The 14,365-nt window shown below is 53.5% G+C and overlaps 1 protein-coding gene across 1 annotated transcript in view; it reads right to left on the bottom strand.

Annotated features, from left to right (window-relative positions):
• Window positions 1-13,956, bottom strand: part of TPST2 (tyrosylprotein sulfotransferase 2) — a 47,960-nt gene extending 34,004 nt beyond the window's left edge. The window contains exon 1 of the mRNA XM_081801934.1: window positions 13,874-13,956. The gene's annotated coding sequence lies outside the window, so the exon portion shown is untranslated. The remainder of the gene's footprint in view (window positions 1-13,873) is intronic.
• Between the last annotated feature and the right edge of the window lie 409 nt (window positions 13,957-14,365).

Raw genomic sequence — 14,365 nt, 5'->3', positions numbered from 1 at the left:
AATTACGTGTTCTGTTTCCAGGCCACAGTGTTAGTTCAGGGATGGATATATAATTCATTCTAGGTCAATGAAAGTCAGCCTGAGACTTCAGCAGGAACTTCTGGGGAGGCTAAGCAAGTAGGGTGTGGGGTTGGAGGTACAGGGACATCTCTGGTCGCCACCTGTGGAGCCTGCCTGAGAAGCCAACCCAAGACAATGGAGCCAAGAGATAGAGACATGACTCCCTGATATTAGTTGGGCTCCTGGATCCAGCCACACCTGAAGCCATCCCTACCCCTCTACTTTTTAGTTACATGAGCCAATAAATGTACTTTTTTTGCTTAATTCCGTGGGAGCTGGGTTTCTGTCTTTGTCAATCAAGAGTCCTATCTACTAGGTACCTATGTACCCTCTCCCCAAATTTATCTTGGCTTGTTTGTTATTACCTCAGCTCAAGCATCACCTTTTCCAGGAAACCTTCCACCAACACGCAGATTAAACACCTCCTATGTCTCACAGTCCCCTCTGCCTATCCTTCACCATTCTCTGCAGTAATTGTTGTTTGCCCCTTCATCTCCCACACTTGACTGTGGAGAGCTCATGGGCTGAGGGGCCCTGCAGGCTTTTTGAAATTTTTCTCTTTTGTATTCCCACCTTTAACACAGAGCCTGGCACACCCCCAGGCATTCATATTTTATTTTTCGAGCTCACTTTGTTGATCGGTAAGTGTCCTCAGGTATCAGGGAGTGGTGAAAGAATGGGTTTTGCAGGAAGATGGACCTGAGTTTGAATTTTCCCCTATTAGCTTTGTGACCTTAGGTAAGTCACTTAGCCTCTCTGAGCCTCATTTTCTTATCTATAAAAGGCAAACAGCAACTAAGCACACATAAAGGCCTTAATACCATATTGGAGCAGAGTAAATGCTCAATGAATGGCAGTGTCGGCCTCCATTTTTCCCTCCAGGGTAGAAATCCTGCCTCTCCCTTTTATTTCTGCTCTATCACTGGCATGGGTATTTGTCAAACTACCTGCCAAGCATGCATTCTCTGATCTTCCGGGATCAGTCCTTGTGACCGGGATGGGACTGATCCCATGCGCAGGACCAGTGATGGAGGGCTGGCCAATAAAAGGGTACAGACATTCACGGGTGGGCATGAGACCCCAGGTGGGTGAAGAGGATTCAATCCCAGGATTTGCAAGAATTACTAGAGAAATGGCTCTCTTGCAGCCAAGACTGCTAATGTTAGGAGGATGTATGCCGGGAAGTGTTACTGGGGAGAGCGTGCCTGAGAATGAAGCTACCACCGAAGAAAGCCCATCTAAGAGACATGTCCTGACACACGGGAGCACCTGGATCCAGCTATACCTGAAGGTGATCACCTCCAGACTTTCCATTTACCTGACCCAATAAATGCAGATACACAATAGGCTCTTTTGACCTCTGCATGCGTACCACTCCGTGGTCTTCTCCCAGGTCCCAGAATGGTTTTTCTTTTTTTAATGTTTTGATAAGACTAAGCAAAACCGATCTCCAGTCTTATACAGGGACTCAGGGTAATGGCTGGAGCCAGCTAACCACTTGCACATCTGCCCCAAGGGCATGGAAATGGGTTTTCTACGTGGGAAGCCAACTCCTACAAAAAGGTCACGTTGTTCCCATGTATTTTTTGGCTTACAAAAGAGTCAGGTTGTTCCCATACATTTTGCTCAGAAAGTCTTTGGCTAACTTCCCCCTCCCCCCGCTCCCAGTTGCATTTTATGGCTTTTTTGATTGCATCACCTTCCACTTCTTTGTTGTGGAGGTTTTGCAATAGCCGATGGCCAAATGTGGAAAGGCCTGACCAAGAACAAAGCAAGCAAGTAATAACCATTTGTGGGAGGTAATGTCCCCAGATAAGAAGGCCTACACCTTTTTTTATGGTTCATCCAGGTGGCATTCGGCTTTCATCCCCTGTCAATACTATGGGTGGACATGTGGGTCTGGACAGAGGTGGGACTGGGGGCGAGGGGGTGGTTAGGAGCACAATTTGCAGGCTTGGTTCTGGGGCCATTCCTACCTGGGCACCTAGTTTACCGAAGCATTAACCTGCCCCCGTCTCCGTCTCAGACAAACACAGCCTGGGACTAGGAGAGTTTCCTACCTCACTTACTCCCAAAGCAGGCAGAAGAGCCAGGGTTTCAAAGTCCTCAAGAGCTGTTCAGAACAAGAACACTTAACGAATCAAAAGCCATGAGGAAGAAGGGGCAGCTCCTCATGCTTCACTGTCTTCTGGGGACGGGGGATCTCCAGATTCGGAGTGAGTCAACAGCCTTTTCCTACGGGAAAACACTTTGGGTTCCGAGGATGCTTGGGACCTTGCTGGAAAGTATTTCTATCTGCAGACTTGCCTGGACATCACCAGGAAGAGGGTCAGGTGGGGGGACAGTCCCTGAACTTCTCTGAGCCTGTTTCCTCATCTGTGAAATGGGTGAACAACATAATCCTTATTGCTGTGAATCACCGAGCACCTTTATGCATCGGGCACCAGAAAACCTTATCTATCATCTTCCTGGCAACCCAAGAGATGGTCATGACTGTGATCTCCGTTTTACAGGTGAGGAAGCAGAGGCCCAGAGAGGGGAAGTAACTGGCCCAAGGTCTCATAGCTTGGGCACCAGCCAGCTGGCATTCTGACTCCCATGTGTCGGACTCAGAAAGCCCCACCTTCCCACAGTATCAGGGCTCCTCTCGATGCCTGCCTCACGTCACTGTGAGATTTCAGTGACACGACACGCAAAAAGATAAACGTACATGTACCTGTTTGCTCAGGAACGGGCAAGTCTTAGCTATTCAGGGATCTGGGAACTGAATGGTGGGAGGCAGATGCAGCTCCCTGGAGTCCTCATTACCCCCTTCATCTGGGCTTTCTGTCCCCAGCCCCCAGTGGAGAAGGTCCCCAAAGAGCAGAGCTGGGCGAAGTGACAGTAAATAAGTAATCACCTTTCAATGAAGGAGCACACCCCTGAGTGTTCTCACCCTCTAGAATGTGGGCTCCCGACCACGCGTCTGGCTGTGCCCATCACTCCCTGCCACCGTCCCAGCCCCACTAGGAACCTGCCACCCACTGGCAGCCCCAAGAAGTCAGATCTGGAGAAGTCTGTGGATCGGCACAGGAAACGGACATTCAAGTAACTGGATAATGGGCAGAATGAAAGGAGATAGCCGGATCAGGGGAATAAGTAAGTCATGTGACCAAGGAGGTCAGAGGAAGGGGCTGTGGATTCTGGCTGGTGCGGGGCAGGGAGTGGGGAGGGTCAGGCAGGAATCTGAGAAGGATGCGTAGCACAGGAACAGGTGCAGAGGATGGGCGAGGGGTCCCAGGGAAGGGAAGAGCTTGAGCAGAGAGGCCCAGAGGTGTCCAAGCGCACTGGGAATCAAGAATGGCAAAGGAGTCACTGTAAGCACAACAGTGTCAAGGTCACGGTGGGGTTAAATGTTAATTGTAATAAAAATAACAATAGCAAGAGTAGTTATAATAGCAAACGTGCACGTACTGCCTGCTTACTTCGTGTCCAGACACTGTTCTAGGCGCTTTAGGCGTACTAAGTCCAATTGATCCTTACAACTGATCTATCAGAACGGTGCAGATATTATTCCATTTTATGGACGAGGAAACCGAGGCACAAAGTGGTTAAAGTCCTTGCCTGAGAGCTCACAGAAGGCGTGTGGTGGAGCAGGTTTTTGCTCCTACACCGTCTGGTTTTTTAGAGTATGCTTAAAACCCACTTTGTAAAGTGGGTTCCCAGACCACATTGGCAGCACCTCGGAACCCATTAGAAATGCAAATTCTTGGTCCCTTTCCAGACCTGCTGAATGAGTGGGAGGGGGGAGTGGATTCTGGGTATGGGGTGCAGCAAGCTGGCCTTCCAGGGGATCCTGCTGCTTGCTTAAAGGTGCTGCCCTACACCTGCTCAAGAGGGGAGGGAGGTAGGAGAGGAAGGCGGTAGCCAGATCGCGGGGCCTTGAGTGCCATGAGGGGGGCTCCCCCCACTCCTTTGTAGGCAATAGGGAGCTAGTGAAGGCTTTTGAGGGTGGAATCCATGTCTTCTCCTTTTGGGTTTTTCCAGCTAAGTCACAGAAGACCTTGTGATATAATGGTATCCTCGTGATCCAGGGCAACATCTAACTAGAGGACTGAGCGAGGTTCCCAAGGCTAAGGCAGCCACTGCCCCTGCCTGAGAGCAAGCACAGTGAGGTCAGTGACCTCTGACCCCACCGAGCTGACCCCCTCTGCCATTCTCAGGATCCTTGTTTTTCATTCCCTCGGAGGGTAAAGTAGAGACCCCCAGGGATCTCAGGGGAGGAACTTGCCCGGACTCCCCCAGCAGGTGGGTGAGGGTGAGCCAGCCTCAAACCCCAGTGCCCCCACCTCCTAGGAGGGGGTGTCCACGGGACACCCACAGAGGGCCACCAGAGGACCTACCAGCTAAATGTTCTCCCTGTGCTGCATCCACCTTGGGGAACCCAGACCTGTTCTGTACTCCAAATCTGTTTTCATGACCTGAGCAAATCACCTCCACTCTCTGAGCCTCAGTCTCTGAGCCCTCTAAGAAAGAGGCTGAACTCATTTTCTAATATTGCTGTTCTCCCCCAGATTAGCCAACATAGGTGCACTGCCGACCTACTGTGTGCGCCAGTGGGGCTGTGAACACAGCGTGGGGCCCGCCCAGGAGCCCAGGGTCACTGAGACAGCAGGAAATGCAATGACCCGCGGGCCACGCACCTGCTGTGGGCAGACTCAGGGGGAGTCCCCGGAGGCAGGGTAACCAACACCTCCGCCCCGGGTGACAGCCCCCTGCTGAGCCCCCAAACCAAGTTAAACCCCAAGCTGCACTCTATCCCCTCGCTGCCAACCCAGGCTTCCTGTCGCCTCCCCCACAGCCCCGGGGCCTGCCCTCCGCGCCCCCACCTCTGCCCCGCCCCCCATCCCCGCACTCTGGGGCCCCAGGGGCAGGCGGACTCAGAATCCCTGCAGTGCTGTGCTGCCTCCGCTGGCCTCCAGACCTCCCTGGGCCTCCACCTCCCTGCCAGGAATCCGCACACCACCTACTTCCACGCCTCCTCGGGGAGGGTGGTGGTGGAGTCCCCCGCCTCTGTGAGGGTTCGGTTCCAAAGGTTCTGGGGGCAGGATGTCACTCACAGCCAGAGGAAGTGGGACAGAGAGTTTCTAATGAGATAAAGGAAGAGCTGGGGTGGGGGGGGTGGGTGGAGGGGAAGTAGTGCAGGTGGGGGAGAGAGAAGGCAGACAAACAGATGGAGAGAGCCAGCCAGCCAGAGATAGAGAGAGACAGCGATGGGGGAGACCGAGTCAGGGAAACCTGAACAGAGGGAGATAGGGATGAGAAGGAGACGGGGAGAGACAAAAATAGAGACCCAGCCAGACGCAGGGAGCAGGAGCTAGATAGGGGAGCCTGGGAACAGCCTGCAACCAGAACCTCAGCTTGGTGTCCTTCCCCACCCCTCGGGTCAACGCTCCTGGGGCTTCAGGGAGGAACCAAACCTTTTAGAGCAAGGTCACGTACCAGCCTGGCCCCCTGGGAGCGCCCCCCCCCCGCCCCCTTGCGGGGCTGCCCAAATTCCCACCTGCTGAGGGCCACCTTCCCAATTACTCTCACCTGTTTCCTATTTTTGTTCAGTGAACTCAATATTGCTATAACATTTTCAAAGGAAACCAGAACCCACCGGCTTAAATGAAAAACACGCCTTAATTAAAAAAAAAACTGCAAAAATAAATGCAAAGGAAGCAATCTTTAAGCCTCCTAGCTGGGGGCGGCCACCCAGGGAGCCCAGGGGGAGGGGGTGGAGGGGGAGCCCAGCAGGGACGTGCTCTGTGTTAAACAACAGGAGCCGCTAAGTTAGCACCCAGCGGTGACTCCCCTGGGAGTCCACAAAGGATAGAGGGAGACCTGGAAAGGAAAACTCTTTCTCCAGAGGGAAACCCAGGTCCTTCAGGGTAGCAACTGGACCCTGTGTTGTGACTCGACTCCTGCTGACCTCCAATTTTAACACCCTACTCCACCCCCACCCGCACATACCAACTTCCGGAAGCCATAAATTCGAGCAGCCCTACCAGGCCACGGGGGTCACAGAGCTCTGAACTTTTGCACCCGTGGTTCCTTCTCCCTGGAACACCTTTCCTGCCCTCCTCTACCCAGCCAACTCCTACTGGCACAATTTGCAGCCCCCCCAATAGCTCCAGGAAGCCTTCCCTGATTGCCTCCCATCCCAGTACCCAGTATGCCCCCCAAAAAGCACTTAGCACCCTGTATGACCCCTCTGGCCTGCCTCCTCCACAGGAATGCACAGGGTGGGACATTGCCCACATCCTCGCGGGACCCGGCCCCGTTCGTTGACTAAATGGGAGAACAGACTAAATAAAGAAGTGAAGGCCCCCTGATGCCCATGGACAGTCAAAATCAAAACAAAACCTTCCCTGAGCTGTGTGGGAAAGTTTCAGGCAGAAGCCCCAAGAGCTAAGTATCCAGCAGGCACTCAAATATTAATGGCAATCATTATTTTACTATCACCTTACAAAATACTATAACTTAAAGGGACCCAAGAGATAATTAGATCAGGGGTTGCCAGACTTTCTGTAAAGGGTCCAGCAATAAATATTTTCAATTTTGGGGCACCTGGGTGGCTCAGTCATTAGGCGTCTGCCTTTGGCTCGGGTCATGATCCCAAGGGTCCTGGGATCGAGCTCCACATCGGGCTCCCTGCTCGGCGGAAAGCCTGCTTCTCCCTCTCCCACTCCCCCTGCTTGTGTTCCTGCTCTCGCTGTCTCTCTGTAAAATAAATAAATAAAATCTTTTAAAAAAAGTATTTTCAATTTTGTTGGACCTCATGGTCTCTGGGGAACCAGTAAATTCTGTCCTTATGGTACAGAAGCAGTCACTGACAGAACGGAAATAAATGAGTGTGGTGTATTCTAATAAAACTTCATTTACAAAAACAAGCAGTGGGCCGGACTTGGCCCCGGGGGCTGTAGTTTGTCAACTTTCTAGGTAGGCACCTCAGGTCAGAGATGTGGTTGACTTTTTTTCTTGTCTGATGCCTCCACTAGAGGGTAAACTCCAGGAAAAAGGGGACCTGGTGGCTTCTTAAATCCTGCACCCCAGCATGTAGCCAAGAAACTTCCACATGTCCCTTTTCCACAAGTAGTTCCTGAGTCCTCCAGGATAACCCAGGCCCAGTGCCAGGTGCTGGGGCCACAGCCATGACTATAGATGTCCATGGAGGGCGTCCCTCAGCAGCTATCTGTGCAGCGATGGGATGGATGAATGACTCCCGCAGGCGGCCTCTGGAGTTGGGCAGATGTGGGCTCAAATTTCCACTGCTGTCACATCAGGCCTGTGTGACCTTGGGGAAAGTGACTTGACTGCCTCTGTGCCTCAGTTTCCAGGAAATGGAGTGGTCAGTAACAAATGCCCCCCTGATCCCTTGTGAGGACAGAGAAAGGGTATGGGATGGTGTCCCCGGAGCCGGGCAAGCAGTGTAGATACGCTGGGACACAGACACATCCTCGCCAGTATTCATAGCAGAGGGACTTCCGCTGGCCCCGAATATCTCACTGTGGGTTATGTGGAGACCTGAACCAGGTAAGGTGGGACCCTGGGGCCCAGAGACAGGGAGTGTGGAATGGGGACAAGCTCCTGATGTGTTAAAAGCCTCGAGGCTTCTAGGGACAGAATAGGTAACAGGAGGCCTCGGACAATCGTCAATGTCCCAGAAAAGCAGAGCTGAGGCGACTCTTGAAGAGCGTGGAAACCAGGGGTTAAAAATATTTTGTTTTTAATAATGCAAGATATGTTAAGAAAAAAAAAAGAAGAAGAAAAAGGTAGCGGAAGGGGAGGAATGAAGCGGGGGAAATCGGAGGGGTGGACGAACCATGAGAGACGATGGACTCTGAAAAACAAACTGAGGGTTCTAGAGGGGAGGGGAGTGGGAGGATGGGTTGGCCTGGTGGTGGGTATTGAGGAGGGCACATTCTGCATGGAGCACTGGGTGTTATGCACAAACAATGAATCATGGAACACTTCATCTAAAACTAATGATGTAATGTATGGGGATTAACATAAGAATAAAAAAAAAAAAGAAAAAAAAATATTTTGTTTTTAAAGCAATGAACTTCGTGTTCAAGTGACACCCACCCAGGCAGGTCCGGGGTGTCCTCAGAGCTGTGAAGACCTGTACTGGGCCAGAGGGCCCTGGGAGCCAGAAAGGTCATGCATGAGATGGTGGGGAATGGTGTGGTGGGGACTACAATGACCAGGAGGGCCCAGGGCATTTAAGGGAGATCTTCAGGCCACTCCAGTTTGGCCCAAGCTCCTGAGTTCCCAAAAGAAGTGGGAAATTGGATGATTCTCTAAAAATAATCGAATGTTGGCTCAATTTAAAATAAAACACCATGGGAGCTAAACAGAAACCGTCCCGTGGGTCAAAGGCATGGGTTGGCAGCTTGTTACAGGCCAACCTGCCCATTTCACAGGTGGGGAAACTGAGTCTCAGAGATGGAAAGCACCTTGCCCAATGTCACATAGCAATTCAGAAACCCAGCTGGGACTCAGCTACTTCCAAGCCCCTACCCAGCCCCAATTGCTCAGGAGAGTGTGGGGGAACGGGAGGGAGAGGAGGGATCAGGGTTGGGGGGTAGGAGTCTGGACTTCGCAAGCCAAGAGCCCTGCTTGTTCTGTCATCCAGGTTAGAGTGTGAACAAATAGGCAGGGAAAGGGATAAACGTCCATTAATAATACATAATAATTTGTAACAGTATATAACAATATAATACAGTAATAATAACCAACACCTTCCGAGTATTTTCTATGTGTTGGACATTAAGTTAGGGTATCGCGGGGCACCTGGGTGGCTCAGTCGTTAAGTGTCTGCCCTCGGCTCAGGTCATGATCCCAGGGTCCTGGGATCAAGCCCCGCGTCGGGTTCCCTGCTCAGCGGGAAGCCTGCTTCTCCCTCTCCCACTTCCCCTGCTTGTGTTCCCTTTCTCTCTGTGTCTCTGTCAAATAAATAAAATCTTTAAAAAAAGATAGGGTATCGAGAGGGGGTAAGATGGTAATTAGGAGCGTAGACTCTGGATTCAAATCCTGTCTCTCCCGCTTCCTAGCAGGGTGCCCTTGTGCAAATGACTTCACCTCTCCATACCTCGGCTTGTCCAATTCCTTTGGGCACTGGGAGGATCAAACGAGTTCGTGTACACAGAGCGCCTAGAACACTGCCTCGTGCCTGGTGAGCTCTGTTGATATCAGTTATAATTATGGCCTTCCGACAGATGGGAAAGCTGAGGCTCCCAAAGGGACACACTCAAGATTCCAACAGCCTTTCTGACCCTGAGCCGTCTCATTTTGCCTTGCAACAAGGTAAGCACTTGGCCCCCGTCCCCTCTGGTCCAATCCAGGAGGCAGGTCCTAGCTGCACCTCTATTCTGCAGACGGGAAAACTGATGGCAGCAGGAAGGGAGGAACACAAACGTGCAGCCGCTGAGCGGAACAACCAGATTCCGATGCAGGCGTGAACCCTGGAGCGTGCACACTGCCACCAGGCCCACTTTCTGGCCACCAGCCTGCTTTCTGGCCACAGCAGCCTGGTCAAAAGTCTGGTCGATGCAAGAATGCACTTGGCAGACAGGCTGGCTGCCCTGCGCTTGCCTCCCACCATCTGAGCACACAGGATAACATGAAGCTCCTCCCTGGGACGGCAGCCCCGGCGGCTCCCCAGGGCACGTGGGCACTGCCCCCAGCAGCCCTTCCCTGCAATTTCTGGGGCTCGGCCCACCCCACGGGCCATTCTCAATGAATCATTCCCATGAATCCTCCTTATGCCACAACCCAGAGTGGAAAAGACCAGAGAAGGGCCATGCGAGGGCGCAGGCATCTCAGAACCTTCTCTGGAGTGGCCCCAGACAGGGTGAGTGTGTGGCTGCAGAGCGCAGAGAAGGGGCCCTGCAGATGGCAGGAACAGGTGGCGGGGGGGGGGGGGGTGGGGAGGCCAGGAGCTGCTGTTACCCAGACAAGTTTCTGCAGTGCCACAGGGCAGATCAGAGCCATCTGGGCCATACCTGGGCTTTTAAATCACTACCACCAGCCACTGCTGACCCACCTCTCTTACTACATATCGATTCACAAAGTCGTGTCAATAACACGTTTTGACAGCCTTACCAATCCCAGGGTGGCACTAGATCCAAGTTCTGACTCAGTCCACACCCATTTCCCCAGCAGGATACACTGAGGCCCAGAGACTCTTCCCTAGTCTCCTGAACCGTTTCCATTTCCCCAGGCTATCCAGGAATGCCTGGTTGTAAAAGGACAAGGAAGGGAAAATATGCATAAATGAATAAAAGCAGGAGGGGCTGGTGACAGGTGCCAGAGGCCCAGCTCAATGGCCCTCCCAAACAGCAGCTGTCCAGGTAGGACAAGGCTGCTCCATGGGAACCCAGAACGCACGGAGGGATGCTGGGTTCGGTTCCAGAACCAGCAGACGACAGGCTTAAGAACATCAGGAACTGGTGACCTTCAAAAAACTTGGTTCTTCGATGAAAATGCCGTGCTCTGACCTGGGCTCTTCCCGAGCAGCTTCATCCTCACAGCAGGCAAAGAGCGTGAGGGAAGAGGTGGGGGTCCCAGGCATGGGGGCAATGCCAAGAGGAAGGAGGGGATGTCTGTGTGTCATCCCGAGGGGCACCGACAGGGCCTCTATAACTCAGGACTGTGGGTCTCAGGTCTGGGAGTGGGGGGCGAGGGAGGGGTGGCATCGGTTGAAACAAGCAGTGACTCCCTGAGGCCGCTCAGATGGCCCACCCCACATGGCCACCAGGGGAGGTCACCTGCAGAATGAGCATAGGTGGCCAGGGTGGGGCCCCGGGCAGGACCAGACTCCCTTTCACCGCTGAGGGACTGGCCTCTGCAGCTGGGGTGGGAAGGTCTGGCCAGTTCCTACTTTTCCATTCTCCTATACACAGGTTCCTAACAGGCACCACCAGGTCCTGGGGTAGGCACTGCAAGCCCCTGGGCTCCTCAGTGCCCCCCGTCCCGCACAGGGCCCGGTAGACTGCCCTCACAACTACGCCCCTGTTACAGAAGCAATGCAAGCACACACACACCTTGGCAAAGCGCTCCACGGGCTGGATTTCTGGTTTCCTGATGGTCCCAGAGATGCTCCTGGTGACCCACAGGACACTCCTTATTCTGCTAACGAGGCATTTAACTCAATGCATATTGGAAAATAATTTATACCGAGCACATCAAAGCCAGTGATTTCAAAGACTGTAACTATTCGGAGACTATGTTTATTTAAGATGATCGGTACCCCCATCTGCTGCTGGCGAGACTGTAAAATGGGGAAGCTGCTCTGGGAACCTGGCACTTCTTCAAAAGGTTAAACACAGAATTACCATCCGATCCAGCAATTCTACTCCCAGGGATATACCGGGGAGAACTGAAAACATATGGGCACACACAAGCTTGTACACAAATGTTCACAGCAGCAGTATTCACAGCAGCCAAAAAGCAGAAATAACACAAATGTCCACCAGCTGAGAAGTGGTTAAATAGAGTATATCCATGCAATGGAATATTATTCAGCCATTAAAAGGTAATGAAGTACAACTAATGAAACTAATACTGTATGTTAACTATACTGAAATAACAAAAAAAAAAGTAATGAAATATCAGGACGCCTGGGTGGCTCAGTCAGTTAAGCGTCTGACTCTTGGTTTCAGCTCAGGTCCTGAGATCGAGCCCTGCGTCTGGCTCCATGTTCAGCAGGGAGTCGGCTTCCTCCCTCCTTCTCCCTCTGCCCCTTCCCCTACTCATTCTCTCTCTCTCTCTCTCAAATAAATAAATAAATAAATCTTAAAAAAACCTGTTAAAAAAAAAAGTAAGGAAGAACTGCTATATACTACCACACGGATGGCCCTCAGAATCATTCTAAGTGAAAGGTACCAGTAACAAAAGGCCACATTGTGCGTGACTCCATTTACATGAAATGTCCAGTATAGGCAAATCCATAGAGACAGAAAGTAGATTAGTGGTTGCCAGGGGCTGGGGAGAGAGGGATTGAGAGGTGATTGCAGATGGGTCCAGGGTTTCTTTTTGGGTGATGAAAATGTTCTAAAATATTCACTCTGTGAATATCCTAAAAAGCCGCTGAATTGAATGCTTTAAAAGCGTGAATTATAGGATATATGAACTTGATCTTAGTAAAGCTGCTATAAAGAGATTACATGAGGTTTTAAAAAATACGGTGATAGGGGCGTCTGGGTGGCTCAGTCGGTTAAGCGGCTGCCTTCGGCTCAGGTCATGATCCTGGGGTCCTGGGATAGAGCCCCACGTCAGGCTCCCTGCTCAGCAGAGAGCCTGCTTCTCCCTCTCCCTCTGCCTGCCACTCTGCCTACTTGTGCTCTCTCTCTCTCTGTCAAATAAATAAATAAAATCTTAAAAAAAAAATACAGTGATTTAAACACACACACTGAGTAAATAATAGTACAACTGGGATTCAGTAGGGTAAATTGGTTCATGAATGACTCAACAAACCCAATTTTACAGTCATGGAAACTGAGGCTGGATGAGGAGGAATGACTCGCACAGACTACATCACTACTAAACCAGAGTGAGTCACCCCGAGATCTGCCCAACTCCAGAAGCCTGGCCTAACCATGAGGCCACCCAGCTGAATGAAAGGATAGGAGATGGGGTACAGGGACAGATGTCCACAGCCCAGGATGGGAGGTTGATAAGTGAGGGAAAGGGCCAGTCACCTCTGTGGGTTTCAAAACAGGAAGCACTCAACAATGCCTGCCAAAGGCTTCCAGGATGGGGTGCTGCCTGAGGCTTCTGAAGGATGAGTAGGAGTTTGACAGCTCCCCTCCCCAACAACCATACATGACATATGAAGTCAGGACGTCTGAGGGTGGGTTTCAGCTCTGCCACATCCTACCTGTGGGACCTACAAGGGCCGTGGGCACTTGACCTTTCTGAGCCTCACTTTCCCCACCTGTAAAAGGGGAAGTGGGCAAGTGATAGGCACAGTGCCTTGTAACGACCGCATTCCATTGGATGGTCCCCACCCTGCCTCCCGAGGGGATGGGCATTTGAGTGAGAAAGTCAGACCCGACTTCTGCCCCACATAATAATAACGACTCTGCCAAGTCCGGCAACCAGGCCTGGGTGACCAAGCCCCCCTTCCCGCGCTGCCACTCCCAGTCTGTTTTATCAAGCACTTTCCGTCCAGCTCACACTGAGAGGGGGAGGCTGCCAGGCGGCGGGGTCTTCTGGCAGAATTTCGCTCCCTCCTCCCGGCTGACCCTCAAGTTCACCAGGGCTCCCCCTACCCCATGCTCTCTGCGGCCCCCTCCTCAGCCAGCGATTTCCGCCGCCCAACGCCTCCACTCTGGACACGCCTCACAACTGCACGGCGTTGCAAGTTAACTTCCACGCGCCCCCCGCGCGTCCCGGAGCCCGCCCGGGGGGTCCCCGCACGCCGCGGAGGGGCCGGGGACCCCGACGGCGGTGACACGCCGTCGCCCCCAACCCCCACTCCCAACACACACACGGACGCTGAGCGCCGCCGGGGCGCGGGGTCCGAGGCGAGAAGCGCGGTCAGGGGGCCGGGGCTCTACCGCACCCCGCGGACAGCGCTCGGGGCGCCCGGCGTCTGCGGATCCTCGAACCGGCCCGCGCGCGCCGCCTCCCGCCCAGCTCCCAGCCCCGGAGCCTCAGCAGCCGCGTCGGGCCCGGGAAGAAGCCGCCCGGGCTGAGGGCTCCACGGCGTCCGAGGCCGACTCGCAGACGCCTCCCTGCCGGCGGCCGCGGCCCGGACCCCACGCGCCACCCCAGGGCCACCTACCGTGCAAAAGCGCTGCGAGGCGACCCCGCTCGCCCAGCGACTCCGGGCTGGCCAGCCGCCCCGGCCGGGGGAGGGGGAGGAGCCCGCGCGCGGGGGCGGGGCCGCGGCGCCGTGACGTCGAGCGGGGGAGGGCCCGGGCGCGCGGCCCCGCCCACGGCCGCTCCCCGCCCCTGCGGGCCACCCCCCGACTGCGCGGAGGGGCGGGACGGCCCCCGGGAGCTGACCCCGCCCCGGAAGTCCTGGTCTGAGGGCTGGCTTACCCCCAGGACGGGCGGCTCACCCCTCTTCCTGTCGGGACAGGTCTGTTTCAGAGAAGTTCTCTCCTGTCTGTAATCAGCGAAGTGGAAATGGTCGCCGAGAAGTGGTGTAAGAGAAGACTACACCCTGAACAGAGTGCTACTGTGTGTGTAACACAAGGAAAACAGAGGGAGGGGCTATCACACGGATTCATAGACATGAGGGTTCTCAAGAAGGGGGCGATTTTGCCCTGCT

Source organism: Leptonychotes weddellii, chromosome 13, assembly GCF_054177405.1.
Source record: "Leptonychotes weddellii isolate Sample4059 chromosome 13, ASM5417740v2, whole genome shotgun sequence".
Classification (NCBI taxonomy): Eukaryota; Metazoa; Chordata; class Mammalia; order Carnivora; family Phocidae; genus Leptonychotes; species Leptonychotes weddellii.
Note: the sequence above shows the minus strand (reverse complement) of the source record. Positions and strands in the feature narration are given on the sequence as shown.